Source organism: Triturus cristatus, chromosome 4_2, assembly GCF_964204655.1.
Source record: "Triturus cristatus chromosome 4_2, aTriCri1.1, whole genome shotgun sequence".
NCBI classification, from domain to species: Eukaryota; Metazoa; Chordata; class Amphibia; order Caudata; family Salamandridae; genus Triturus; species Triturus cristatus.
The window spans coordinates 248,310,054-248,337,904 of NC_140586.1; the positions used below are offsets into that span (position 1 = coordinate 248,310,054).

The window sequence follows — 27,851 nt, forward strand, 5'->3', positions numbered from 1 at the left end:
CACTTATAGGCCACTGATGTCTTTCGATTGCCTGTCGTCCCAGAGGTAGCTCACCAGTTCCATGCTCTGCCAGCGGTCTACCGGATGCCTCCTGCTCATGTCCACTGCGTCTCAGGGTACCAAAACCAGATATTGTAGCTATTAATCATGGCTGGAAGAGCCGAGCAATGGCCTACGTGGCCGCCATCCTGGCCCCAACCCCCTTATCTTGTATTTATGAGAAATTTTCAATATCAGTTTTATCTGATCAATTTTAGACTTAACACTCTGCATTTCCAATTAGCATTCCCTGCCTGTGACTTCTGGTTTCCTCACTTTCTGACCTATCCCGTGTGATAGTGTCTCTGCACAAATCACTTTGCGCACTATTCCTTTTTTGCACATTGTACAGTTCACCACAAAAGTGGCTCCTAGTTCCTCTATTTCATGGTTTTAATAAACAGTATAAACTATAAAATGACTATGTTGTTAATCCAACAGCTTTACTTCAAGTCATGTTTTTTGCTGTGCCTAGATTTAGGGCCTTAATACGACATTGACGGTATTCCTGCAGGACTGCCACCACTGTGCCCAAAGGAGGACTACCAAGGCTGTGGTGCACCCGCCTGCTGGATTCTGAGTTAAATCAAGGGCGGGTGGGCAATGCTGCGGTGGTCTCAGTGTTAATATGTTAGACTCTTAGGAGTGCCTAACATGCAGACAGCCGGTGTGAGAGCGCCAACTGCACATTCCTGCACGGTGTGGCATGCACCATGTTGTGCATGCCACACGAATGTGCAACAGTAGGGGGCACCCACACTCAACCCCATGTCCAGATGCTGCCAGAAGCCTTGTAAAGGCCTCTTACCTACATCTCCACCATCCTTCTCATGGTGGGCTCCCTGCCATAAAAAAGGACCATGGAGAGACAAGTCGTATTATGCTCTGTGGCTCTGGCATCGGAACCGCCAGCATTTTACATCCCCTGTCCACATTGCCACTGCCATGATCTTGGATCCGGGCGGAGGCGGTGGTCCTGTTATGGTCCAACCGCCCCCTCTCAGAATACTGTGGTAGTGGCAGTGGTCGGACTCCCACCGCAAGTACAGCAGTCCTGAGGACCGCCATACTTGTAATAAGGCCCTTATTCACTATGCTGTCAAAATCAGGGAAAGTTAAGGAGAAGGACTTAATATGCTGATGTAGATTATTTGATGTATACATTTTCAAGCCGTAAATATGATGTTTTATTTTTTTATCATATAGAGTTTTATTTTAATGAAATATTTTATTTTTACATTTCTAAATTTGTAGCCGACTAAAATCATTTTTGGTTTGATTTGATTTAGAGTCTGTTCAGAGATAAGTGTATCTCTGGGTACAGACTAAAAATATGTTACCCTATTGGCTACAGGCCAGAGGTAGCTTAAAGACCATTATGGAGACACTACACACTTACTAATGGGTTTCTGATTTATGAGCAGAAAATCTGTGATCAAAGAAATGTAATGGGTCGATGTAACAAAAGTTTATTGGTAGGGCCGTATCTGTGGGCTTACAATAGGTGTGAAGGCCAAGTCTCTTACATCCTAAAGCTTATTGATGAACATCCCATTAAGGAGCGAGTGTAAGGCTTTAAAAAACACTACCTGACATGTTAAATGTACGTGCAACTATACCTATTTTAGGCTAGGACCATAAAATGCATTAAGAAAGGGATCCATTTAGTAACATGAATAAAATATCACTGATTTGGATGCAGGCCATTGAGCATTACGCATTGCTTAACATCAGCTAATTATACACTAAAAACATATGAAGCTTTTACAAACTTAAATGGCTACATAAACACACAATCATATGCCTTCATCAAGTCCATGTACATTGTTTAATTGATATGCATGTGTATTTCAGAGTATCATTCCTGTATCAGTGAGACGGGGCAGAGGTCGCAAATGCGACCAATTTGTGAAGCGCTATTTGGCAGGTCGTACATCTGTCCCTTTATCTCCTTGATAATGTAACCATGTGTAAAGTCCAAATTCATTATCAAATTCTGTTTGTAACACTAGATATCATTCTGTTCTCTATGCATTTCTTCCTTGAGGTGCTGCAATAACTAGCAGTGTCAAGGGCAATGGTCCTGGCAGCATGTTCCAAGCCCTGTAAACAACTTTGGCAGATGACATACATTAGCATATTAAAGCCAGACCTACTGGCTTTAGCAATGATTCTGGGCGTTAACTGCAGATTTTATGTGCACACTGCAGACACAGGCTTAAATCTTGACATGGCTGACTTGAACTCTCACCAACCAGCAAGCAAAACATGCATGCTGTTGGTTGAGAAATTTTCTTAACTGTTATTACAGCTCTCAAATACATGATGTACTCTTTCTTTCAAGATGTGGAGAAGGGCCCTCCCTATATGAGGTCTGTTCACTGTTGCATCAATGAAATGGCCATATGCCTTAGTGCAATGTGAGATTCTATCCATTATGAATGACTAGTATAACCAGCCAATAGCAGAGCTTAATTCCCTTTTCGGTGTAGGCCCTCGATGAAACAGCTAAGTGTATGACCTTGAATGCACCGTGGATGCACGCTCGGAGTACCATGAAAATGTATGGCAGAGAGTGGCCACTCTCGAGGAGCAACACATTGACCTCCAGCTGAAACAGGAGCACCTAGAAAATAGAAGTTGAAGGAACAACCTATGCCTTAGGGGGATATCCAGGGGGGCTGAGGGGGAAGATATCATGGCGTTCGCGGTGGACCTACTCCAAGAAATCAGAGACGACGAAGATGCTTCACAACCAGCCTTTGGTAGAGCACATCGAATTACCTCGGCTCAGGCTGCCTGGACTTTGTACCTGATATACTTACCAGAGTGCACTTCCTCACCAAACAGGAAGCCATCTTACAGGCCTAAAGAGGGAAGATGGAGTTGACCTATAAGGGGAACACAATTCAAATTTTTACGACCTTGCCCCAGTGACACTGCAGCAACGCAGATAATTCAATCCTGTGACTGACAAATTACATACTTTGAACATCGAATACCAGCCATCCCTTTGCTTGGATTTTCACTTGGAAAGGCAAGTGCTGGGTGCTCCACTCTCTATGAGAGCCCAAACAGCTCCTACAGCTCTCAATAGCCTCCCAAGAAGCCATCCCCTCCCCCTGCCTATCTCATCTCGAGAACCTATATGTCTCGAGTGATCCACGGTGCCCCGATCTAGGCACAGAACAGATACCAAAGACCAGTCTTCCTCTCAAGCCAAGCAAGATATTATCCAACATCTTCTCTCAATGGATGGCGGTAACTCCCCTGCCCGCTCACAAGCAGCCTTCGAATAAATCAGTGGGAACTTGGAAATGCAATCTGATGGGACAGGGCCTTAACAGCCCAAGCCAGACAGCCTTTAACCCCCGGCACCAAGCGACTCTCGGAAACACACTATTCCGGCCCTCCTGGCTTCTACTGTTGAATGCCCTGGTGCCACCCATACTGCCATCGACCAAATCTTTATGGCGAGACGCACCTGCGCCCCGACAACCGCTGGCTGCCGACATTGGAGCATGGAAGACTCACGGATTTGTTCTATGCCCCCCTACTCACTTAATTCCACAGGAGAGTGACTTCTCCAGAATGGCCCGTGCACAGTCTAGAGAGTCATTCCAAGACTGAAATAGAGTTTCTTTGGCCCAGTTGGCTTTTTACTGTTTCTGTTTTTACCCATCTCTCCTCCCCTTTCTCTACCTTACCCTAGGAGCTCCCGGAGGGGAGGCGGGCACTTACAGGGCTACCCCTTCTACCTGCCTATTCCCGAGGGGGATCTGCTACAGGTCACTGCCTTTACCACATCTTCTCAACATCGCTCACCTTAGCTTCTCCTTGCCCTTAATGCCAAGGGGGCCATATACACTGTGAACTAACCCTACCCAATGTCCTCTCCGAAACCTGGAACCCCGGACCCTGTGGTGGGAATCCTGCAGTACTTACCCTGCCTTAGTAGCCAACCCTCTGGCTTACCATAGTGACCGACAACCCACATATCACATTTTTCTCTCTCAATGTAAGGGAACTCAATGCCCCGAAGAAGAGATGACAAATTTAACGATACATACTTACACATGACCCAGACGTTATATTTTTACAAGAGACTCACTTACTGCGAGCAGATATGCACCTCATGACTTATCCAAAGTACCCAAGAAAATACTGGGCACCCTCACCAACCAAGCCAGCTGGTGTTGCAATCATGTGTAAGGCAGGTCTACACTCTCAAGGCTCGCGAATTGTAAGGGACAGAGGGCAGGTCTTTAGAAATTACAATTCAACACAACACACAGCTTCTCACCTTGCTTAATATCTATGCACCCAACCAGTCACAAAACATCTACCTCAGAACATTACTAAGAAGAGCAGGTGTCGTGTGAGGTGGATCTCCTAATAGTAGGAGGATACTTCTATCTGGTCTTGGATTCCGAGCTAGATGGCAGCGCTACTTCATTTCAAGGGACGGCAGCAATGTCTGTTACACTGAAAAGGGCCTTCACTGACTCAGACCTCACTGATGCATGGTGTTATAAACACCCAGACACCAAAGACTACTCCTTTTATTCACATGTCCAATGCTCGTACTCGAGTATCGACTATTTCTTCCTATTACACTCCCTCATTCGAGATCTGGTGTCGGTTTCCATCTCAGACATTTCTCTCTCAGACCACGGCCACCTTGAAATGGTACTGCAACAGCTCAAGAATACAGCATGATTCCCCCGCTGGCGGCACCCACCCTATATCTTACCGGATCCAGATAACGTAGATGAACTACGGCTGGAGATTTCTGCCTACTTCTCATCAAATGACCTCCCCGAAACTCACCATGATGAATACTGACTGAGAGGAATGTAACTGCTTGTTTCTTTCCATAAAATCTGAAAGTTGCAGGTGGATGAGTTTTTCCAATAGATTGGCAAAAGCTGGCAACAAGTATATTGGTCTAAAGTTAGACAGATTTTATTTGTCCGCAGTGGACTTCTTTAATAGTTGAATTAATTTGGCCCGCTTCCAGCAGCTGGGGCCCATGGTTAACTGTAAAGAAAAGTTTAGTAACTGGTTTAGAGTGAGATTTATTGCTGCACTATAAGCAACAAGGATATATAAGGGGGGCAGGGGTCATCTGGAGATCCGTATATATGCAGGAGGATAGGGCCTGTACTGATTCTTCCATAGAGATAGGAGCAAACTCTAACAGAGAGGGACTCTTGAGAGAAGCTGAGATCACTCATTGAACCATAACCTCACAGTTGCCTTAAAAATTGTAAGAAGGCAGCTGAAAGGAATCAACAATCCATTTTATCTTTGAATCAAAGAAATCAGGAAGCTGATTACACAGCTTGAGTGAAGGGATCATTGGCTGAAGTAGGGTATCATGTTGTGTAATTATTTTTACAATTTTAAATATTTCATCAGATTTATTTTGGGCAGTGTCAATTTGGATTATAAGGAAGTCTGCCTGAGTTTTCTTGATAGCCTGATGGTACTTATATAGGGCCCCTTTGTCCTTAGGAAGGTACAGATGTCTTCAACTTCTTTCAAGTCTTTTACAGGTTTTACAAAGGGCTGTGAGCTCCTCATTGAACCAGGGCACAGATTAACGTTTGGCCACTGAGTTCCTGTAAGAAGAGTTTTAAGGGGCAACAGTGTTAGTCAGGGAGAGCCATGTTTTTACCAACCAAGTGTCCACCTCAATGTTACCTGTCATACATGGAGAGGAATTATATAGAGCACAACTAAATTCTGTGTGAGAAACTCCGGCCCACTTTCTGAGTGAGACACGGGTACAAAACCTATGACCAATTGGGCAATAATCCTCTTTCCAAGTGTTACAAATTAACTCGTGATCTGACCAGAGTGAAGGAACAACCGCGGACACTGAGACTGGTCCATTAGAAAAAATTGTGTATAGAATGTGGCCTGCTACATGAGTGGGCTGGGTCACAAATTGCTGCATGTCCCATGAGGACCTGTTATCTAGGAGAAGCTTCCAGTGTGGGTGCTCCAGCGTGGAGTGCAAAATCCCTCCCTCTATCACAGACCAAAGATCTCACATACACATATTATCCATACATTCGCTGGTGGGGCCCATAACACCAACATTCACTCACCATTAATCCGTGTGGGAGGCGATTATCTTCCAAACGCTGGTATGAGAAGGAAATACCACTTTTACCCTAATGAGTGTCAAATCTACACCACCTTCTGTTGCTCATTAGGCCCTATATTCCATCTTTGGTATTCCTCCCATAATTTTGGCGGTGGATCTGCTAGTTGCTGTTTAAATGATTATCTAATTCTCTTTTCCCTTCGCATTAATACATTTTCATAAATAAACAAACCAACTCATTTCTGTAATGAATCAAATCAATTCTTTATCTAATTAATGCAAGTGAATTCATTAGTTGTTCGAGTAGCTGACCATCATATTTACCTATTCTGGCTAATTATCATCTTCTAAGTCAAATCCAGTAGTCTCGTCAATCTATGCCCGTCAAATTTGAAAGTTCAGTTCATCAGGAAATTGGGCATCCGATCAGTCTGTCAAAGATTCAGGGAAACAGCTGTCCTGCAGTGTCACCGTCCTCTCCGTCAGCATAACATCAGGAAATTGGAAAACGACCTCTTTACCTCTCTATTCTACCATAATTTATAGTAAAATCAATGTTAAAAGTATCAAAGTTTGGGCATCCAAGTTCGCTGATTGGACAATCAGGGATCATCCTTTTGGTTTCTCACGAAAGTGTCTTTTGGGTTATGACCCTTGTCAGTTCCGGTTCACACAACAGTCTTTGTTCAAAATATTTGGCTGATGTCCCAGCCTGTCCTTGGAGGTTACATGTTCATCTGGGGTCAGGTCCAGGCCACAGTTGCTAGCGGTGACGCATGCGCACTTCACCCAGAACCTTGAGCAATGGAGCCAGTTTCATCAGATACAGAAGTCAGCCATTTTGTGGCCACTCGAAATGGTCAACTTAAGCAAAGAAACACAAAAACGTAATTAATACATAGAAATGGCTAATTAAATGTTATTCCCTCGCTAATACCCATATGTGTGTGTATTTATCTAGCAAAAGCAACACTCAGTGCGGTTTATACTTACTGAATAAAGCACAAATCACAATTACATCACAAAAGCGACATATATCATGCAATATTCTAATTGTCTATCATTAATATGCGTACAGAATTTAGTTCATGTATTAATTAGGCCATGCAGGTGCAAATCCCACGTGTAATTCATATATTAGTAAGGTTGGTAAGTATTTTCCAAATCACTCCAAACCATTAGTTCGATTATAATGAATTAATTAATCTAATTAGTAAAACAACATGTAAAATGGGGTGGGTATACAAAATGTTTGTATTACCCGCTCCAGCAATCCCCCTTTGGTGATTTTATCACCATTCCACCCAAAAAAATTGTGTTCTGTTTTACGGAATCTTTAGAATGTTTTCTTGCTCTTAATCATAATTCAGTTTCACCCAATTCTTCTCTTTTTGCTGTTTTATACATACTCTCCTTCCATTCTTCTAATGTTATCTCTTCCAAATCTCTATATTGATCCTTGTCCTTATTTTTACAGCACATACAACCTAATCTAATCAATAATAATATGAAAATTACACGTTATTGGAAATAATATTTTACCAATAAAAGTACTACCTATTTTTACTAAGAAATTTTTAATAACAGCTGTTTTCTTTCCAATCTTTTCCCAAATACCTTCAACCGCCAGTGGTGCAATTTCATCATGCAATTCAGTAATATTCTTAATATAAATTTTCAGTCAGGAATGTAAGTACAACAATGTTGAACCTTAAGCATTCCACAGACTCCACCCTCTTTTGCCAATAATATATCAAGGGCAAGTCGATTTTGCATTACCATAGCACGCATGGCAACCATTTCAGTGTTTACCAATAAAAATCCTCCAGCGGTGCTTGTTGACAAGCGATCCACTACTGTTGATAATTTTCTAATTTTGTTTGCAATCAGAGTTATTCCCACTGCTGGTATCAATGCCTTGAAAATATCACCTACAATTTTTGCCCAAGATTCTCTCTTACTTCTCGCTAAATGATTACTTAAACTATGTACACCATCTTCTCCTCTATCCATATGAAAATTTTTCGGAAAGACCAGGCCTACGTAACATGTGCCATACCAATGGTCTGACAAACGATAATATGCCCTGTTCCCACAAATAAAATATAATCCAGGAAAGACTGGATCTTTACCACCTTTAAATCCCCATCCACCCATGATTCGGTATGTATCATGGCACTCACTATTACCTACAAAATAATTATCATACACAGTTTGATTCCTTCGAATGCAAAATTTCCCTTTCTGAGGCCAATCTAAAGCTATAGTTGGGCTAGCTTCTCCTTTCAAATGTTTTTCTTTTTCTATATCCCAGACTGTTTTTTCCACTTTCCCTTCTCCTGCCTTTCTTTGCATTTTCAATCTTCTTTCTTCAACCATGTCTAAGAATGTCTTTTCCTCCTTCTTCAAACTGATTGTCAAATTGTTTCTAAAAATATACTCTAATGTTAGTTCTTTAGTTTCTAAGAAAAATTCACCTAATACCCTAGCAGGTTTTACTTTGCTTAATTTATTATAAGAAGGCACTTGCGCAAAAATGTTATCTACATCTGAAAAATAATATTCTAATTTCTCTGTCTGATAAAATAAACTAGATATCACACTACATGTTATTCCATACGTTGCTGGAAGGTGATGATAAGTCACTCCTTCAGAAACAGATGCAGGGAACTGCATACATACGTAGCAATCCCGTACATCCATTGTCTTTACATATTCATACAATAATTTTGAAAACACATTATTAGAAAAATCTGTTATTGACCTGTCTTTATGCAAATAATTATTATCTATTCTAGTTGGAACTACCTTTGGAATTTTCCCTATATTAGTTCTGTTTTCACTATGTCCTTCTAATGTATCTATAGTGACCTTAAAAGAAATGACAAGAGCAAGGATGCTCCATAAAAGCATTAATAATCCTGTACAACAACAACACATTTTACACCATCTTTTCATGAATGTACATCTACCTTTGCTACTATCTATGTTAGCCATCTCTGTTAAAATGGACCGTGTCTTTTGACTTAGCCTCTTTCACTTCACAACTAGTTTTCTAACCTAAGGTTCTAACACCTATTTGGTTCTACCAGTCTCTAATTTTTTTTTGCTTCAATATCTTGTTCTCTTCATCAATAGTTTTCTTGATTTATTCAGTTTGGCATCTCATCATTCTTCACTTTCCTCTCGTCATCCAAATACAGACTTTCCTGAACTTCTGTTTCTTCTTCTCCAATGTCAGACAAGAGAACTCTCAGGATTTCCGATTCTGCTTCGTCCTCAACCACTTTCAGTACAGCCTCCTCTGGATATCCTTGACTATCTGCCTCTTCTCCTTTTTCAGGCAGAGCCACGTATGTCAATTCCGGTGACTTATACTTCTGGTTAGGTTTCCTTGTTCTTTTACTCTCTTTATCTTCAGTTATTTCGTCTTCTTTTGATTTTTCTTGACTTGTCACTTCATTCACCTGTTCAGCTCTTGGTGAATTCACTCGTGTCAGTCCATATCTCAGTTTCTTTATTTTATTGGGCCACACATCATCTCCCGCAACTCTTTTTACTTTACTCCCTTTGTCATTCTTTTCATTCCTCCAAGCTCTTTTTCCTAGAACTCGACCTTCAGGTATTTCATTTTCACTCTCTTCAGACTTTGTCTCAACTTGCTTTGTCTTTTCAACGACTTCTTCTTCCGCCACTTGTTTTGTTTTCCTTACTTCTGTCCCTCCTCGGATCTCCGACACGCAATCTTCCTGCTGGCTACTTGTCCCTTCACCTAACTGGATGTTGCAGTTCCCTACACCTCCTCGGGGGTCTTCTGCAGAAATCTGTCCCTCTCTCTCTCTGTACCTGTCCCTTGTTCACTTAATTTGTTATTTCAGGTGGAATTTCTCTCAGTCTCTCGTCTGGTACTTCCTTTTTACGAATTTCTCTTATTGTATCTTCAGCACTCTTTCCTTTTTTCTTTCTGTGTTCTTTTTTAGAACCCTGCGCTTCATGCTCGTTTCCAGAATCGCTGGATTCAGAAATCTGCAATCTTCTTCTCAGAGAGCTACTTCTGGGGACCAAAGCTGGACTTGGTTCTGTTTCCCCCCTTTCAGAGTTTTCTCGTGTCTTTGACCCTTCGTCATCTGAGTCAGTACTTGATTCTGATTCATCAAAATATTCTTTTCCTGTGCTGTCCACCGGCTTCGGACTTCTCAATGTATGACTTGCATGGATCCAGTTTTTCAGTCCAGCACACATCACAGCTGTGGTCGTGGTCAGAATGACTTGTCGTGGTTTTCCCCACCTTGGAACCAAACAATTTCTTCTTCTGTGGACCTTTATCCTTACCCAGTCACCTGGGCTCAGATCATGGGCTGGCTTCTTTTCAAGTGTGGTGGCATCTGCTCCAACCTGATGAAACACAGAATGAACTGCGTCAGCCAGGCCTTTACAGTATTCCAACACCATGTCATCAGTTATAGTCATCAGCTTGTTGACTGGTATAAACACATGTCTCATAGCACGTCCCATGATTATTTCATGAGGACTCAATCCTGTAGTTCTGTCTGGAATTGACCTAATTGTCATGAGTACTAGAGGCAAGAGATCAGGCCATTTCATACCTGTGGCCAAACACATTTTCCCTATTCTATTTTTGATAGTACCATTCATCTGTTCAACCACACCAGAAGCCTCTGGTCGGTAGGCACAATGTAGTTTTTGTTGTACATTCAATGCTTCACAAATTAATCCTACAATCTCATTATGGAAATGTCCTCCTCGGTCTGACTCAATTGTCACTGTGAACCCGAACCTAGGGATGAACTCTCTCAGCAGTAGCTTGGCTACTGTCAACCCATCATTTCTTCTTGTTGGGAATGCTTCCACCCACCTAGAGAATAGGCAGACCACAACTATAACATACCTCAGTCTGTTACAGGGAGGCATCTCAATGAAATCTACTTGCATTCTGGTGAAAGGCCCTCCTTCTCGACCTATTGTTCCCAGACTCACTACTGTCTTTCTCCCAGGATTGTATTGCTGGCATATTAGGCATCTTTGACAAAGACTTTCTGCTACAAGTCTGAATTTTGCATTGTACCAGGTCTGCTTAAATGACCTGATCATGGCATCTCTCCCTATATGTCCCTGGCCATGATACATCCGTGCCATGGTTGACATCATGCTATCAGGCATAACTGGTCTTCCATCTCGATAGACTCACACATGATCCTTTTCCCTTGGGGCACATCCTGCTTTTACCCACTGTCTCATTTCCTCATCTCCTGCCTCTTCTTGCAACTGCCTTACCTCTTCCCAAGTCCCTACAATGTTAGTAAACATCAATGAGCAAAAAGACATTTCTTTTTCCTTAGCCTGATAGACCGAATTCTGATTTTGTGCACAATACTGTGCCATGTCATTGGCGTACCTGTTCCCGGTGGCGATATAATCACCACCTTGACTATGAGCAGAACATTTTACAACAGCCAATTGTCTAGGCAGCTGTATCGCCTCAAGCAACTTTCCAACCACTTGTGCATTCTTAATAGGAGTTGCACTTGAGGTCAGGAAACCTCTTCGTAGCCATAGTTGGCCGAAGTCATGGACCACTCCAAAGCCATACTGGCTGTCAGTTATCACAGTCACTCTCACACTCTTCCCAATCTTGCATGCTCTAGTCAAAGCCACAAGTTCTGCTACTTGGGCTGATTTCACTCCTTTCAGATATGATGCTTCTATTACTGCTGCGACTGTGCATACTGCATACGCTGCACTCAGCACTCCTTCATCTGTTCTCAAACATGACCCATTAACGAACATCACAAAATCACTTTCGGGCAAAGGTACATCTTTTATATCTGGTCGTGGTTTTGTACAAAAATCAAGTACATCCAAACAATCATGATCTACTTCATCTCTTACTTCCACAATCTCAGCATCAGGCAACAAAGTTGCAGGATTCATATTCAAACATCTTGCAAGACTCACATTAGTTGCACCCAATATGACCTTCTCATATTTAGTCAGCCGACTGTGTGTCATATACTGAGTACGACTCCTTGTCAACAGAATCGCTACATCATGAGGTACAAACACTTTCAATGGATATCCCATCACAATTCCTTCACTCTGCTCCAAACTTCGACATGTTGCAGCCACCGCTTTCAAACATCCAGGTAAAGCTACAGCTACTGGATCAAGCATTGATGAAAAATATGCAATTGGTCTTCTCAGTTTTCCATGCTTCTGGATCAACACAGAAAGTGCACATCCATTTCTCTCACTGCAATACAACTCGAATTCTTTCTCATAGTCAGGCATACCCAATGCAGGTGCTTCACACAAACCATCTCTCAATTTTCTGAATGCTGCCAATTTCTCCTTGTTTAATTCAATGGGATCTCTCACATCACTTCTCGTTAATCGCACCAAAGGTTTTGCGATCAAGGAAAAGTTGCTTATCCACTGACAACAGTATCCAACCATTCCCAAAAACATCCTCACTTCTCTTTGAGTCATGGGAGCTCTCATTCCTTTTATTATTCTGATTCTGTCTATGGTTATTTTCCTTAATCCGTACTCAATGTTATGTCCCAAATACTGCACTTCCTTCTTACAAAACTGTAGTTTCGATGGCGACACTTTAAGTCCTCCATCTGCCAAATGATTCAGCAAGGCTATCATGTCTACCTCACAAGCTTCACGTGTTTTTGACGCCACCAAAAGGTTGTCAATGTATTGGACTAATACAGAGATTTCAGGCATTTCTAGACTCTCCAAAGACGTCTTTAATAGCTGATTGAATATTGAGGGGCTTTCTGTATACCCCTGTGGGATTCGGCACCATGCCAAAATAAGCTCACCAAAACGAAATGCAAAAATTTGCTGACTGTCGTGGTGCAATGGGATGGAAAAGAAAGCATGACACAGATCAATCACTGTATACCATTCTGCATGACGGGGAATCTGATATAAAATCACTGATGGATTTGGTACAATGGGACAACATGATACCACAATTTTATTCACCTTTCTCAGATCTTGTACTATCCTGAATTTCCCATTAGGCTTTTTAAGTCCCATTATCGGTGAATTACATGGACTACTCAATATTTCTCTCAAAATTCCTTGCCTGATCATTTTCTCTATTACAGGAGTTACACCTTCAATTATTTCAGGTGTCAACTTGTATTGCGGAACATTTGGATATGTTACTCCTTACTTTACGGTTATTTTGATTGGATCTACATTTCTCATTAGCCCTACATCTTCTCCAGTGAAATCCCAAACTTCTGCTTTTACAGATTGTCTCAATTCTTTAGGTAATTCATCAGGGTTGAATACAGCATATGTTTCAGTAACTTCATTTTCTCTGTTAGCTATGGTCATCTTGTACAATACATCATCATCTGGTGTTTCAAAAGCTATTCCATCCGGAGTACAGAATATAGTGCAATTCATTTTGGACAACAGGTCCCTACCTAATAAATTCACTGGACTGGTGTCACACACCACAAAGCGGTGCATTTCTGAAAATTTCCCTATGCTAACTTTCACTGGGTCTGTAAGATATGTTTTAATCTGTCTGTTGGACACACCAACTACTTGGATCGTTTCATCCGAGAGAGGAAGATTCTTAACATCAGCTGATCTAACAGTTGATCGAGTAGCACCAGTATCCACTAGGAAAGTAATATTTTCATCATTAACCTTCCCATCTACAAAAGGTCCTGTCTGGTCTACTTCTAGAGTTGCGCCTAGTACGCACTCTCCTTCCTCCCTTCGGCACCGTCAATAGCTCTCTTCTGAGTCACTTTCATCGCGTTGCAGCCAATACTGCGAGACAGCGCTAGCGCGTGGTGGCTTATTTACCTGTTCTTCATTGTAGAATCCCGATTCACTACTATACTTCTATTGTTTTTCTGCTCTGTTGAAAAGGCGGCTTTGGCACCTGATTCTGTGGGGGAACAACTTGCTGCTGTTGCTGCAGTTGACCACTCACCTCATGCTGGACCTTTGGGTTCAATGATGGATTTTAATTGTTAGTACTCGGGGGAAACTTACACTCGGATTTCCAATGCCCTATCCTGCCGCAATTATGACACGGAAATTTCTTTTTAGCTTCTTCAATATTCCCTTTATACTTCCCAGTATTAAATTTCGGCTTTGACCCTGCTTGTTCCACTAATTGTGCTTCTTGTCTCTCCGCTACCTTTACCTGTGCCGACATTGCCTTCTCTTTTAGCTTCCGCTGTTTTGCTTCAATTTCATCACTGAAGTATTCAGCATGTCTCAATACTTCATCTATTTTCTTGTTTTGCCAATCTACCGTATGCTGTTAAATCATCTCACCAATTTCTGGACGTAAACCATGTACAAATCTGTATACAAAATGACTCAAATCCTTTTCACTCAGATTCTTATCTCCGCTAAACTGCTTAAAAGCTAGTATTAGCCTCTCGTAATATGCATGTACTGACTCTTTACTTTCCTGGTGTGTTCGATCAATTTTTACCCAATCTGTCTCTTTGGGAGGCACTTTATTTTTCAAAAATACCATAACCTGCTCATATTTCTTCATTACCTCGGGGTCTGGAGCTCCTGTTTTAGGATCCCTAGGATATTCCTGGGTTGGCCAATTAATCATTAGTTTGCACTCTGTCCATAGATCTGCTGGTACAATTATGTCAAACAGACTGTTCAAATCAATCCATAATACTTTAGACAATTTCACAAATCTGTCTACCTGCCTGTACCACTCGACAGGCTTTTCACGTAGTCGAGGCAAATCATTCGTAAATATAAAAATATCCTGTCTCGTCCATGGGACATGTACATATCCTCCTCCTGGAATCTCTCTCATAGGGCATTCTGTCACTACCTTCTCCTTTTCTCTTACAGGAAAGGGTGAAAATGTCTTATCTGAGGCATCATCGCATTTTCTATACCACCTGCTTCTCCATTTATCCACGTCTCCCCATTTTCTCAACAAAATGATTATGTCCTTAATTTGACCTATTCGTCCTGTGGCGTTCATATTCTTAATGTCCTTTTCAGTGAAATCTACTCAATATGGTTTCTGTAAGGCTTTTACCTTTTCAATATCAATGCCCATCTCATTTGCTACTTCTTCTAACCTTTCATGTAAGTTTTTTGCTCTCCAGGTCACACTCTTGCACAAAAATAATAATTCTTCATCCTGATAGGTTTTCAATTTTTCTGTTGGGATATTCCTCCCATAATTTTGGCGGTGAATCTGCTAGTTGCTGTTTAAATGATTATCTAATTCTCTTTTCCTTTCGCATTAATACATTTTCATAAATAAACAAACCAACTCATTTCTGTAATGAATCAAATCAATTCTTTATCTAATTAATGCAAGTAAATTCATTAGTTTTTCAAGTAGCTGACCATCATATTTACCTATTCTGGCTAATTATCGTCTTCTAAGTCAAATCCAGTAGTCTCTTCAATCTATGCCCGTCAAATTTGAAAGTTCAGTTCATCAGGAAATTGGGCATCCGATCAGTCTGTAAAAGATTCAGGGAAACAGCTGTCCTGCAGTGTCACCGTCCTCTCCGTCAGCATAACATCAGGAAATTGGAAAACGACCTTTTTACCTCTCTATTCTACCATCATTTATAGTAAAATCAATGTTAAAAGTATCAAAGTTTGGGCATCCGAGTTCGCTGATTGGAGAATCAGGGATCATCCTTTTGGTTTCTCACGAAAGTGTCTTTTGGGTTATGACCCTTGTCAGTTCCGGTTCACACAACAGTCTTTGTTCAAAATATTTGGCTGATGTCCCAGACTGTCCTTGGAGGGTACATGTTCCTCTGGGGTCAGGTCCAGGCCACAGTTGCTAGCGGTGACGCATGCGCACTTCACCCAGAACCTTGAGCAATGGAGCCGGTTTCATCAGATACAGAAGTCAGCCATTTTGTGGCCACTCGAAATGGTCAACTTAAGCAAAGAAACACAAAATTGTAATTAATACATAGAAATGGCTAATTAAATGTTATTCCCTCGCTAATACCCATATGTGTGTGTATTTATCTAGCAAAAGCAACACTCAGTGCGGTTTATACTTACTGAATAAAGCACAAATCACAATTACATCACAAAAGCGACATATATCATGCAATATTCTAATTGTCTATCATTAATATGCGTACAGAATTTAGTTCATGTATTAATTAGGCCATGCAGGTGCAAATCCCAATTGTAATTCATATATTAGTAAGGTTGGTCAGTATTTTCCAAATCACTCCAAACCATTAGTTCGATTATAATTAATGAATTAATCTAATTAGTAAAACAACATGCAAAATGGGGTGGGTATACAAAATTTTTGTATTACCCGCTCCAGCATGGGTCCAAAGGAACATCCACATGTTGACTCTGATCTCCTAAAATCATAAAATTTGCATATTTTAGCATGATTTTCGAAAAACATTCATCTAAGGAAGGTAGAAAGTCCCCTGCCAGACCTGGGGGGCGGTATACCAGCACACCTGCCAAGATTGTATAAGCAGAAAGGGTAATGCAAAAATTAATTGACTAGACCCCCAAGAGCTCCATATAGTCAAAAGTGGTGCAATTTAAAGTGCATCTATATACAATTGAAATAACACCCCCTCTTTCACCATCTCTGCCTCAATGTAATATTGCATACCCCACCAGGATAGCTGTTGTGAAATCTGGTGCTGGACTATCAGACAACCAGGTTTAACTATGTAACCTGCAGATGACAGGTAGCCACTAAAGTAAGGTATTTCAGAATGTTAAAGCACCCTCTTCAGCTTTGTAGCTTGTGGGTCACAGGGTCTTTTGTGGTTTGGGTGATGTGCCTTTTATCCTTGTGTAATTGTAACTACCAGAGAACCTAAGTTAATGAAAATATTTAGGGCCTGATTACAACTTTGCTGGACTGCTGCTGTGACGGTTCAAGGAAAGCCACCAAGTTGTTGGCATTCCCGCCTGCCAGATTACAACAGTAATCCAGGGCTGGTGGTGTCATGGTGGCAAAAACGTTAGGCTCATAGGAGACCTAAAAAGCATACCACCGCCCTGACAGCTGCTCCAGCACATTTGTGCATGGTGTGGAATGCACAATGTCGTGCCACAACTTTGCACTTTCAGGGGGGCACAGCATGTGCCCCTTGCAAGCACCCCCATGGGCAGATTTGCCGGAGGGGCCCTGTTGGGGGCCTATTTGAATGCCTTTCCACCAATCATTTCATGGCAGGGTCCTCTCCATGAAATGCTTGGTGGAAAGGCTGGTCGAATGCTGCTTGGAGGTGTTGGCATCAGTACCGTCGCAATTCCCGCCGGCTTTCCCCACCGCCACTGCCAATGAATCCTAGATCCTGGTGGTGGTGGCGGTCTTGTGTCAGTCTCACTGCCACCATCGTAATCGGCATCGGTGGGAGGCCCGACGCCATAGCGGGGGTCAGACCTCCATCCACTGGTACGGCGGTCCAAGGATCGCCATACTCATAATGATTGTGTTGAGCATACTCATAATTAGGCCGTCACTCCACTAGATCTTCTAATAGATTGTCTAAATGCTTAGGGACCGCATCAGGGTTTAGGAAGTTATTATTATAATAATTCACTAACATAAGATCCCAGGAGTAGTAACCTTTGATTATTAAAATGTGAAATTAGAGTGAGATAGTTATAAAACTTAAAATATTAAATACAACCGAGTTGGAGATCAATGTAAGCAGATCCCCCTGTGTATCCCCCCTGTGGCTGGTGTTGCTAGTGTTTAGAATGAGCGATATCCATTTATGGAGATTTATTCAGTCTCCCAAGTTTCTTGTACACAAATGATGTGAAAATTAGTGATGGCGGTAGCCATTCTTCATTATCTCGCCTGCTTTTGTATCCTGCTATGTTCCAGGACAGGAGTGTATAAGATAAAACATTTACATCATCGAAAGTACCCCGAGAAACTGGATGAGGCAAAACTGGGGCATTATAGCCCTGATTATACTGTGGATTGAAAACTCCCTGAAGCGACAATTGTTCATCATTAACAGCGCCCCCATTTTCCCCTAAATCAGGTGGCATGTGGGATAACTGATTAGCTGATGCAAGTCAATCACAGGAGTCCAGACCTGATAAAGGGGCAAACCTGTTATAAGAGAGAGAATCTGGGTGATTCACATGATTCAACATAGGTGTACTATCACAAACAGGGAGAACCAATCTGCTACTAAGGACCAACCCACGTTGCAAGCTCTGTGTTTTATTAAAAAAAAAGGGGGTACAGAGCAAATTTTGGTTGGTGCCTTAAGAGCCAGCGAAGGTTGAAAGAGTAGATCTGTTACAATAAGTGGGTTTACAAAATTTAGCATGATACAGGCACCTTCAAAGCCCTTTGTGGTTGGACCAATCCATGGTGTTCTTCTCGCCATCATTAGGTGATTCTGTATTAGGTGCCCTGATCTTCTGTGGTTAGAAAGCCAATGCTGAGATTTGTCCATAAGTTGTGAAGTGGATTCTCTTTGGGAGGCTCTAAGGGCTGGATCATTAGCCAATACTAGAACATATGGACAAGCTGCAGGCAGAAGGTCCAATGTGTGGTTGCAAGAATCCCCTGTGGCTGATTACATTCTCTCTGCGAGGTTCTAATTGATGGTCTGGTCTCACGAACAGCAAGGGGAGAAGGGACTAGGGGTGTATCATCCACCTGTGGAAAGTCTCTGACGCTTATTTGGGTTGCACTAATATTTGTTTGAGTTATTATAGTACAAGGCCTTTTCGCTGCTCCAAGCCCGGATTTGCCCACATTTAAAGAGCTATCCACCCATAAGTGCGGAAGATGATCGTTAGATGGATTTTCTGGGTGTTGTATAACATCATTAACAAGAGCGGTTATTTGTTTAGGAGCAGAACTGTGACTTCAAAGCTCTTGTAATTTCTGTTCAATGTTCTCCAAACAGGACAAAATTAGTTGAAACAGAAGAGAAAATAAAACGTAAAGATCCACCGGAGGCCGTAATAAATCCAGTTTGACGGAATCCGGGTCTAGGCTTGACTGGGGAGGGGTTGACTTCCTTGCCTTTTTAGGTCTCGCATAGGCAGCGCATGCTGCCTCTACGAGGCATCAAGTAATCTGTATTAGTAGTGAAACTCCACCCATTTTTTTTCTCTTTGTGTTGTCACTTGCCATTGGTTAAATGTGTCATTGCCGGTTTTATTTCGCTCATTGATTTGGCTGGTAATCCGATACCTCATTTCCGGTTTGCTTCCACTTCGCAGGAAGCAGCACCGACCAACTACAATGTAGTTCCGCTGCTGGCTGTTATCGTTTCTTTTAAGGACTACTTGTTTTATGTAGGCATCGCGCACGCACGCACGCACGCCTGGGTAAGAATAATAATGTTTTCATGTTTACGACGCGGAACGCTGCCCTATGTCTTTCTTTTTCTGGATATTTGTTTAATAAATGGTAGCACCAGGTTCCAGGCAAACGCAGCCTCCCGCCAGCTGTGTCAACACTCTGCTGATCGCCGCAACAAAAACAAAGGTCTTCTTAGTGGCTGACGCTCCACCTGCAGGTTCCACAGCACAGCTCGGCAGTGGATTAACAGAGCTGTGGAATGTGCTGTCTTGTCTTTTTATGGAGTGCCTCGCTGTCTGCTTCTAAATCTGCTGCTGCCTGTCATGCCCTGTCTCCGGGAGCCCAGCACTTTTGTGTGCACTCCCTTTGCTACCTCTGCTCACAGTTACTGCAAGGTAGCATGCACAAAGGGGCCAACAATGCCTGACGTTGGCTCCGAGAAGCCTTTCTCCTTCCAAGTATCATTTGTTGCATTCTCATTGAAATAAAACGCTCTGGGTAATCGGTTTTCAGAGCACATTCATTATATTAAAGGTGCTGTTTAGGATGCTAATTGCCCAATATTGTTATCTAGTGCCAGTCCCTACTGCGCGTCACATTTTCCAATCCAAACACTGGACTGCAACAAAAACCAGACGAGAATGGGATCAATGGCGCCCCCTCCCCTGACCCACACCCCCTCTCTGACCAGGGCTCCTCCGCTCTGATCTCACAAAAGAGGGCATGTCAGAGAGTAGCCAGGGCATTTTTTTTTACTTATGTCCGTAACAAAAGCCACGCCGTGCTCCGGGGCATACTTACTTGTCATAAATGTTTGTGCCTGCGCACTCTCTTTTCATTTCCCTTCGCTCGGGTTCACAAAGGCATTGATAATCCCTTCTGTCTGCCTGTTTGTGGCTTCCCCCACCCTCCTCGCACTCGGAGCCCTCCCCCACCCTCCAAGCACACACACACAGCTGCGGGTTTCTCACATCAGAGACCTCGCACTGCGAATCCCCCCTCCAGCACCTGCACTCCTCCCAGCCTGCCTCTGTTTACTCCAGCAGCGGCGGCATGTGCAGTTGATTAACCCTTTCTTTCCTCCTTGTTATGAATGTGTAACAGTTAAAACAAGGGCAAAGTCACCGCTCTAATAAAGCAGACCCTATAGTTGTAAAATTGCCATTCACACGTTTACAATTATTATTTAGTGATGTCATTGTTGACTATAGAGTTGCTTCAAACGCGGACACAACAGGAGCTTAGAGTAAATATTCGAAGCGCGTCTTTAAATGTAATAGACGGCGTAGGACTGTAATGCACACAGCTGTGTTTTAACCCTGGTGTACCCTTACAGCTAGTGAACTTACTAGACTGCAGGCAATTGATGTGACTATCAGCAGCGATCCTTTCCAACAGCGTTCCTCTCGTCCACTGTATGTGTGAACCATTTGTTAACTCAGAAAAATGCCACTGCTTTTTCTTTTGTTCAGGTAAGGCCGTTTTTTATACTTTATTTTATTGCGTACAGAATTGTACGGTTTGTATTTAATTATAGTGCATGCTCCTGCATTACAGTAACTCGTTGAAGCATTGACTGTGCTGTGTGAACTGTGAAGTCTGTTGTGGGCCTCAGAGATCCCTCCCTGCCCAGCCCTGAGCTCTCAGCCTACCCTCCCTCCTTGTGTTTATAAATAATACATTTAGAAACAGCGCGTGTGAACTCATGTCATTGCACCACGCCCGTCGTCAGGTCACTAAACACACATTTCATTACAAGGCCTTTACGTCCGGACATTAACCCATTTTACCTTTTTTTTGCATATTTAAAGCATCTGCATAAGAGCAAGGCTGCCATTTGTTCACTTAGTAAATAATGTGAATTCTAAGGTTTGTTACTAGAATGTATTTGAAAGATTAAATATGAGTGTGTTTGCTGTTGCTCCACAGAGCACATTTCCATGTTCTTTCTTTTTATCTCTGGTGTATGTTACCTTCAGGTGAGGTTAGCAATGCCAATAGCTCCAACTCCAAAAAATGCGAGACCTAATGCATTTCCAATGCTTGTTTGTTTTTGGAGGGGCTGACTCTTTATATAGACCTTTTCTCCTCTTACCGCCTGCCGGCGGTAGAATGGTAGACTTTGTTGTAAAAGAGGTAGTAATTAGTGTGGCGTTATCTTCAACATTTTCCGTGGCATTAACCATTGACGGCAAAGGAGCTGTTGAAAGCAAACTACCAGCATCTAAAAGTCCGAGGCCCAGTATTCCAAGATTAACATTAGACTTGGGGGAGGGAATCACACCCTCTGGACCTTCCAAAGATACACAGACACCATCCCCCAATGAGAGCTTTCGCTCTGCTAAAGCATTTTCCATGGAAATGGCATTAGTGGCTTTAGTTAACAAGCATTTGCAATACAATAGGTCTCGCAATTGTTGGAGTTGGAGCTATTGGCATTGTAAATGGCAATGTTTTTATGTTTTTTAAGTGGAGTGATAATTTAAAGAAAAAAGTGCACACTATACCATACTACAAGCTTTTATAGCAACTGTAGAGTAAAGCTATGGCTATGTTAACACAAAGGGGTGTAAATGGATGAATAAAAATACGCAAAAAGGATCATAAAATGCAAGATGGAATGTATAGCAGGTGACCAGGACTACCTTTTATTTAATAAAAATGCATATAAAAAGAAACTCACACACATAGAAAGTGACACCTGTGATCTTCAGAAAAGTGGCTGGCTTCTGCCTGGTGACAGACACATAGGGGTTCATGTTTCAGTATATATATGTGCAAATGCCCCATGACATGTTGTCCATTTACCATTTTAAGATGGTTATACATCCATCTTGGAGAACTAAATTAAAACAAAAACTATAAAGAGCGTGCCACTAAACATTTTTTTCTTTTTTAAACGAAGGAGCAGCCCTGTTTCAAATTTAAAATAAAGCAGGATGCGGGAAAAAGAATGAAGGGGGCAGAGGGAAGAGAGGATTACATTGCTGAATGGCAGAAGTAGCAAAGTAGGAACTGACTAAGCTGCGTGTAAAACCAGAATTGGCAATGCCAATAGGCAGTAGCGGCTCCTGGTGGGAGTGCTGCCGGGTGGTGATGCAGGGCGGGGGAGGGGGTAGTAAACTCCAGATTATGGCCTAACGGAGTTTGCTACCCCCCACCCTGCGTCACCACCCGGCAGCACTCCCTCCAGGAGCCGCTACTGCCAATAGGTGTGGCCCTCATGTAACAAACATTTGTGCATACAATACACCATAGAGGGGATACTAACCCTTTCCATGTTGGCACGGATTTTAGCATGGAGAAATGAACACATTTTAACACGTGAGAAAAGCAGCCTGTGTTTTCTTGCACTGCCTAAAACTCTTTGTTTTTACCGGACTTCGTGTTCTGTTTTTTTTTTTTTTAAATATGACTTTTATAGAGCATACTGTAAACTGACGTCTAGGGATGGGTGAGTTGAAGCATTGTGTGCATAGTCGTGACAGATCTCTGGAGCTAAGGCTGGAGGCAGGTAAAGAGTTTCTCACAGTGCCTGTCACTGCATCTTACAGGTGTTGACACTATGTGCTCATCCAGTCCTTAAACCTCAAAGCATAGCGCACTGAGCAATGGTCACTTATTTTCCAACGGTAATTACCAATTTGTGTCAAAGTGCGTGGAGGTACAAATCTGAAGAATTATTGACAATTACACAGAAAACGGTGTGTTTAAAGGTCAGACAGTTGGTTTGTTTATGACAGCAGGCATGGTAAGAGAGCACACAAGGAGGTACATGCACAAGTACCTGAACGACAGTGAAAACAGTGATGGAAAGTATGAAGATTGCGTGTAAGATATGCAGATAAAGGATTTTAGAAACATATAGGGAAAAAAGACGTGTCTAACAAAGCAATATCCTGCAAAACAAAGTGAAGACTAGGAGCGTAATCCCCTGTCCCCACAGAAGATACATTTTCATAATTTCAGTGTAATTATGAGAGACATTCAACGACTATGAGTGACACTTTCTCATGAGCAAAATCAAGCAATGAAGACGTGGGAAACATAATATAAGAAATTCACTAATTTGAGCAACGAGAAACTCTAAGACCTTAAAACTAGAAATGGAAGGGCACTAGGATGTGGGAGAGGCCCCAGCGTGGAGACTCATAGCTGCCAAGCTTTCAGGTTGTTTATGTGTGACGTTTTTTGTGTGTGTCATTTCGGTGGCATTTGTGAGACATTTTGAGTATCAAGAACAGAAAAGAGCAGTTACATCCCTGAGATGTTTCTGAAATTATCCCTATTGTGCTAATCTAATGGTCTCAAAACAACTGTCTCACATCTGAACAGATTATGCAACTTCTTTCACCTACTTCCACTCTCTGTTTCTCACTCACAGTATGATGATGGAGTGTGTATACATAGCTAGGCCCGGTAAATATGTCAGAATTGCAAGCTGCACTAGCATTAACGGACAGCAGGTGGTTCTCATTGGGGACACCTTACATGGGGTGAACATAAGGTAAACATAGTTCACCAAACTGAAAGTCAAGACCTCAATCCCACATTATCAAAAATGATCCCCAGTTAAGAGAGGTGTCCCAGTGGCCAAACATGTATTAAAAAAGGAAACCAGTGTGATATGTTTATCTAAACAGACTTGTTTAGCGAACAGTGTGAAGATGCATTCTGGGACTTGCTGTTTCACTTTTCATTAGGGCTGTTGTTACAAAACTGCAACTTGCTGCATTTGCATCACTTCATTCATTCTATGTAAAAATGTTCCAAGCTAAGAAGAGGTGGAGTGCCTGCAGCATCCTTAGTCCCACCTTGGACCTCTATCAGTGGCCGTAAGCAGTACATGCATTAGTGGTAACTCAAAATACATGTATCACTGACCCTTTTACATTACATTCATCCATAGTTCTTTGCACTACATACATCTGTGGCTCCTCAAGGTACATACATAAGTGGCCCAGCCGTCATGAGGATCAATAATACTCCTACAAAATAAAAACAAAGTGACGAGCCGGAGAATAAGACTAAATATCAACTTAAGTAAATCAACTAAAGTCAAGTGGGCTCAACATGATCAGAGATTAGAAGACGAGTAAATCCTCATTAGAATGCTCATTTTGAACAACTGTATTATCGGCCGTGAACCATACTTACAGCGACACAACGTATCATGGGCCATCTTTGGTACAACAGCTTGCATATCTTAGGTAATAAATGCAAATCTGTCTTCAGATAATAGGTTTAAAGCCTGGTACAAACCTTCTCAATCTATCCACTCTTAACTGTGAAATATTTGTTAGTATTTTACCTTGAATAGTCCAAAAACTACTCCATATGTTGGAGCTCCTATTTCATTGGGAATGTGAAGGGTTATGCTGTATGCACTGTAGCACCAAAATACCCAGGGATGGCTTTGAGGCGCTTTGTAAATGGAGTTAGAACTGCCTCGTATGCTCACCGGGAGGGGTTCAGAGGGTGAGTTCCTGACCCTACTCCCCAACACCTTCCTCTGAAGACAAGATCCCTGAGGCGTGTTTAACTTGAAGCATCGTACAAAATACCATTGCATAAATGCAGCAACGAGTGGAGGATACAACTCACTTAACATAGAACTTGCTCTGCTTTCGAAAGTCTGTCCTTAGGTGTTTAGTTACAAAGCTAGAGATTGGAACTAATCACTATCTGTGCCCAAAGAGCTATACTCTACACTCTGCCTAGAGCGCTGGTCAACTTGCGAATGGTCACTTCTGGAGTACTGTTGCGAGCTTCTCCAGTGCAGTAAGAGAGGGGCTTTCTTCAAGTTTAGCAAATGCTCAATGCAGCGTACGATCATAGGATTATCCACAATCTACGGTGGGCCCCGGCAATGTCTGCCCAGGCTGGAAAATGAGCTGACTCTGCAGTACTCCTGCTGGCATGACTCTACCCCATAGTAGGGAGAGCACAGTGAAGGGTAAACATGGCCACAGTATGCGGGAAGATCACTTGTCTGCTCATGGAGGGCGCAACAATTGAGTTTGCCAGCGGCATATCTGCTGTCTGTGTGCACAACTGCTCACCAGTGGGGGGTGCATTTGAGCAAAACATCCAAGGCGCATCATGCTTATTGCATCATGATGTGTCCAATGAAAGCACTGCTTGCTCAGAGAGACTAAGTGGGCTACTGAGAGCTACCCAGACTCAACTCGAAAGTAGGCTGGGCAAAGATCAGCTTGACGAATAATCTGTGAAGCCCCTGCCTTGTAGTGTTAACAAAACAGAGCTCTTGGTGTGGTGGTTACGCTGTCTTGAGAGCTGTGCTGTGTGGCTCTGCTCTCACCATGACTGGACACACTTACCCCCCGCACCTCCTTCTACACAGAACAGGGCAACAACACGAGCGAGGTCAGGGCGGACACTGTTGTATAATTTACAGCAGCTGTACATGGGGGCCTGGACTAGCAGGAAAATTAAAAACATCCCACTGACACCACCAGTGCTGAGTGCAGACTGGCATCATGATAGCGGCAGTCTGTCCAGTGTCCATCGGTACTGCCCTGAGAGGCATCAGGCTGGTGTCAGGCACCGAAGATAAACCAGTGACCTGCAAGGATCCTTATGGCAGCCAGGTCACTGTCAGTGACACTACAAGAGCGGTGCGGTGTGAGTGGAAATTACTCTATGTGAGCGGGCCGGTTTTATCGAGCGGAACACTTCTAAAAGTGTTTGTAAGCAGAAGTTTAAAAACACAAAGAGCGGGGAAGGAGAATGAAGGGGGGCAGGTCGTGGGAGAGACGGGCAAGCCAGGAAGTGGAATAAAGCGTAGAAACCAAAAAAAAGCCCTAGCATGTCTGCGAGTGCTAATACATGGCAACCAGATGGTCACTGCCAGTGACACTGCATGGGCGGGGCAGCACCAGTGGAAAAACGGCAACAAGGAAGGGCCAGGCACCTCCGTCCAGATTCAGTGAAAGGCTGTTCTAGTACTACTGGTGGATGGGACTACAGCCAGTGACATGGTATTGCCTCTGAGGCAGCCACAGCAGTAAGCGTCGGAGGTCACAGACCAGGTCTGAGCTGTAGGACAGTTGCCAATTACAGAACAGTCCTCACATCCACGGTAAATGCTCATGTTTCAATTAATGCTATTCAGATAACATGCTTCTCTTTGTGAGCGGGCTGGTTTTATCGGGAGGAACACTTGTAAGAGTGCTTATACGAAGAAGTATAAACACGCGAGGAACGGGAGGGGGATTACAGGGGGAAGTGAGGTGGTGGGAGGGATGGGCACGCCAGGAAGTGGAATGAAACTCAGGAACAAAAAAAAGACGCGCGGACACCACGACTGATTGTTTAAAAAAACGAGCGCTCGCCAGGCAGCCACGGTTTATTTTTGCATCTCGCTTTCACTTTAAAGTGAAAGCGAGATGCAAAAATAAACATGCGGCGGAGCTTGTCTTTATGGGGCCATGTGTTTGAAACACGTGGCCCCATAAAGATAAGAAACCTTTAGCGACACACGGAATGCAGACAAACCGGTCCAAATGGGACGGCTCAAAAAGGCTAACGAAAACGTCACGAACAGCTCTTTTCCAATGGCTGGCCACCGTTTAGCATAAACGGTGACGCCGGCCAATGGAAAAGAGGGGCGGGGCTTAAAGCCCTTTACAGAAAATACCTCAAAACGTTAAATCTCGCCAGTGAGACTGCGCATGTGCGCAGCCCACGCAGGCAAGACCTAAAATTGAATCAGGGGAGTCTATAGTTACCCCAGGGGTTGCCGTCGCTGTAAGCTTCTTTTCCCCCATCTCGGCCAAACTTTCAGCTGCCGCAAACAGACGGTGGCCGGTGTTAGAGAGATGGTCCGGTTCAGACTCCTCCGGTCTTGGATGGGCCCAGATGGGCCCGTCCTTGGTCTGGGTGCGGCCCGGTCACGGCCCGGGCGTGCCAGAGGGCATACTTTGCTGTTGAAGGACCAGGGCCTTGAAATACGCCTGCTGGCGCATGGGCAGCATCTCCTGCATGCAGGCAGCGGCACTCGGGCTGGTCGGGCTGCTGGGAGATGTAGTCACCCGCTACTCTCCTCCATAATAAAGTGCTCAGTGCAGTAAAGTTCAATTACGGTCTCCCCAAGCTGTCAAAAAACAGAACGTGCGCACATTCTCCCAGCACCATCCTCGGCACACCCCATATACAGCTAGTGAATGTTAATATTAAGTGAATGTCCCTAAAATACATCACACAGGGACACTGACTGTCTTCATGTTTTTGTACAACTTGAACTATTGCAGCGTACTGTAAAGGTCCAGTCTACATACATAGTTCAGCTCTGGTATTTAGCTTGGTTATAAGCATGCATTATTTTTAATTCAT

General features: G+C 43.0%; 1 pseudogene across 1 annotated transcript in view; it reads left to right on the forward strand.

Annotated features, from left to right (window-relative positions):
• The window catches only part of LOC146833567 (cytochrome P450 2D15-like), a 450,055-nt pseudogene that overhangs the window by 206,309 nt on the left and 215,895 nt on the right, over positions 1-27,851 (forward strand). The window lies entirely within an intron of this gene.